The sequence below is a fragment of the Bison bison genome, unplaced genomic scaffold (assembly GCF_000754665.1).
Source record: "Bison bison bison isolate TAMUID 2011002044 unplaced genomic scaffold, Bison_UMD1.0 scf7180017864306, whole genome shotgun sequence".
Taxonomy (NCBI): Eukaryota; Metazoa; Chordata; class Mammalia; order Artiodactyla; family Bovidae; genus Bison; species Bison bison.
In genome coordinates this window covers 608189-611375 of record NW_011494878.1, presented here as the reverse complement: position 1 = coordinate 611375, position 3187 = coordinate 608189, and the positions used below count along the sequence as shown (strand labels likewise).

At 45.6% G+C, this 3187-nt stretch overlaps 1 protein-coding gene across 2 annotated transcripts in view; it reads right to left on the bottom strand.

Moving 5' to 3' along the window:
* Positions 1-2628, bottom strand: part of CSGALNACT2 (chondroitin sulfate N-acetylgalactosaminyltransferase 2) — a 52441-nt gene extending 49813 nt beyond the window's left edge. For both annotated transcript variants that reach the window (XM_010852001.1, XM_010852002.1), the window contains exon 1: positions 2484-2628. The gene's annotated coding sequence lies outside the window, so the exon portion shown is untranslated. The remainder of the gene's footprint in view (positions 1-2483) is intronic.
* Positions 2629-3187: the final 559 nt, after the last annotated feature.

The following is a 3187-nucleotide window of genomic DNA, read 5'->3' as shown; positions in this document are numbered from 1 at the left end:
ACCCAGGGATGGAACCCTTGCCGCCTGCAGTGGAAGCCTGGAGTCTTAACCAATGGACCACCAGGGAAGTTCTTTTTCCAACACTCTATGTTTTAATATTCAAGAACTGACTGTGTATTTTCAGGCCAGCTGGTATATATTCAGTAGGTATGTGACTGCTGACTGTGCTCAGCTGCTCAGTCATGTCCGACTCTTTGCAACCCCATGGACTGTAGCTCACCAGGCTCCTCTATCCATGGGATTGTCCCAGCAAGATTACTGGAGTGGGTTGCCATTTCCTCCTCCAGGGATCTTCCCCACCCAGGGATCGTACACACATCTACTGCATATCCTGCACTGCAGGCTGATTCTTTACCACTGAGCCACTGGGGGAGCCATACCTTCCCAAATCTGGGCATATTAATACTTATATTAAAGCTTTCTTCTTTTTCTTACATGAACTCCATTGTTTCAGGTCCAGTCCTTTGTGTTTTGTTCAGTCAGGGGTGTCTTTTATGTGCTACCATTTCCCACAAATGTTTAGTGATCTTTGTGGTCTGTTTCCATTATAAATGTATCACTATCTCAGCACAGGTGGAAATCACTGTACTCCTGTAGTAAATTCACAATTGTAACTAATCTTATAATTCAATTTTACATTTATACTCAGAACTTTGTGCAGTATGACAACAACAGTGTTAAGTGTTTTGACTTGCAATCCTATGACTCTTCAATCCATTTTTAGTCACCTTCTTTCGGTGTTTCATTTCCCCTAACAACCACTAACTTGAGTAACAACAGTTCTTACCTAAGTTTTGGGAACAAAACGGCACCAGCTTTATCCAACAGACTTAACTAAGGGACAGTTAAATAATGACAATCATAGATGTGCAATCCAAGGAGTAAATAATATGGTAATAAATCACTTAAGTCTTGAAAATATTAATGGTTATGCTTTTTACCAATCTTTAATGTTACAAAAGTTAAGATAACAAATTGTATTTTTTTAAAAAGGAAGACTCCAGGATGGTTAAGAAGTAATTTTCCATCTACTTTATGATTTAGCCATTCCACAGCTGACACAGATCTTCACCAAGACATTTGTTAAGAATGTTCATAGCAGTCTTCAAAATACACAATATAGAAAAACTGGAAACAAAAAGATCAACCAACAGCATAGTCATATAATCATGCAATGGATTCTACACACAATAAAAAAGAACAAACTACTGATACATGAAACATTATGGGTGAAACTCATAAGCAGTATGTGGAGTATACTGTATGATTCCTTTAATATAAACCCCCAACTAAACAAAACGAATAGAAGACAGAAATCTGAATACGGATGGGGGGGGCGGGCAGAGGGGTATAACTGACTTAGAAGCAGCAGGGGGAAACTCCTGGAATGATGGAAACGTTCCATAGGTATATAATATGATGTGGCTGGTGGTTGCAAAACTTAATAAATACATAAAAGTTCACTGAGCTGTACAACTAAGATTCATGCACTTTATGACTTCATATATATTTTATACTTCAATCAAAAAGTTAAGAAAAAATGTAATTTCCAAACTGATGGACTAAAACTATGTTTATGCCAAAATTCTCTGAGCCACAAATACTGGATATCCAAAATCCTTTTTACATTCTTTAAGTCATAAGACAATTTAAAACAAACGGTATCAGAATAATAATACAAAACCAACGTTAACATTCTCAGTCATAAGATACTTGGGAGTCCTACTTCCACATTTGAAGTACACATTTTAATACAACATTAATTCCAGCAAAAGTGAAGGCCCAGCTCCTGAGAACCATCAATGATAGTTAAATATCCAGACATCGCATATAAATCTGAAAAGCAGGCTGAAGGATAAAAGCTTAAGATTTTTACAATCAAATTTTCATTCTGCCAATAATATCAACAAAAGCCTCACTATGGCGTTTACAAATTATTCCTCTGCAAGTTGCTCTGGAATAGTATAATTTTCAAGATGAAGTCTGAAAATGCAAGAGGTTTCCCGTCCCTTGGTCTCCTCAGCCCCACTAATTGCTCCACAAATGTGTGTCTTTCAAAGGCGCCTAGCGTCTGGCAGAAAGCGAGGCTGCCGCCAGAGAATACTAATTTAACGCAATAAAGAGGTAACAGCTGACTACAAAGTTTATCCACTGAGGGGAGCAGAGACAGTGGTGTATTGGTTTTTTTAAAAAACGTGATAAAAATAAAACACGCAAACCAACGGTCTCTGGCAGCACTGTTCATAAAAAGACAACTCAAACCGCTCCGAAAAACCGCAGCTTTTCCTGACACGGGAGCCGGCTCCGGAGGGCTTGTCCGTGCGGCGACCCCACGCGGACAGGACCCCCCGGAGAGCTCGTCCGTGAGGTGACCCGACCAGGACCGAGACCCACAGTCCGGGACCCGCGCCCCCACGCCCACAAGGGCCGGACCCGCGCTCTGGAAGCTGCAGGCCGGTGAGCCAGGAGGGCTGGGTCCTCACCGCGTTCCCCCATCTGCTCACGGCAGCCGCTGCCCTGCCGCCAGCTCCCCAGCCGCAGGCACTGCTGGGCGGCGCCCGGCTCTCTGAAGCCGCCACCTCCTCACCTCCCACCCTCGGGGCGCGCAGCCGCGCCGCCGACCTCCACTTCCGGCGCGCGTGAGGAAATGGGGCCGCCGCAGCGGAGCGATCTCGCCACGCCCACGCCCGCCCCGGCCCCGCCCCCGCCCCATCCGCGCGCAGTGCTTGGCGAAGAAAGCGCAATAATTAGCATCCAGTACTGATTATAATCCATGATCTGTTACACTGTGTGCGTGACCGCGTGTGTCTAGTTCAAAAAACGATTTGTGGAGGCTGGGAGAGTGCGGGAGGCAGGAAACCCCTTTTGCCCGAGCAGGCGTCTACAAGGACGGGAGTACCAGCTTGGGCCGGACGGCTGGCTTTGCAAAAGGGAGGGACTCAAAAGAGGATGGCAGTGCTGATCCTGCCCGGGAACCCTGACTTGGGAGACCGAGGGGGCGTTAAGTGCCTGCGTGGGAAGTGAGCTGAGGAGTGACAGGTCGCCAGAGATGTCTGAGCATCCTCAGGAGTGCTGGGCTGCGTGTTTAGCCCCAGCGAGGAAGCCCTGGCTTCCAGTCACTCCATTTCTTTGGCCTTTAATTTCCTTGTATGTGAAAGGAGGGGATTGGGGTAGATTTTGGAAGTCA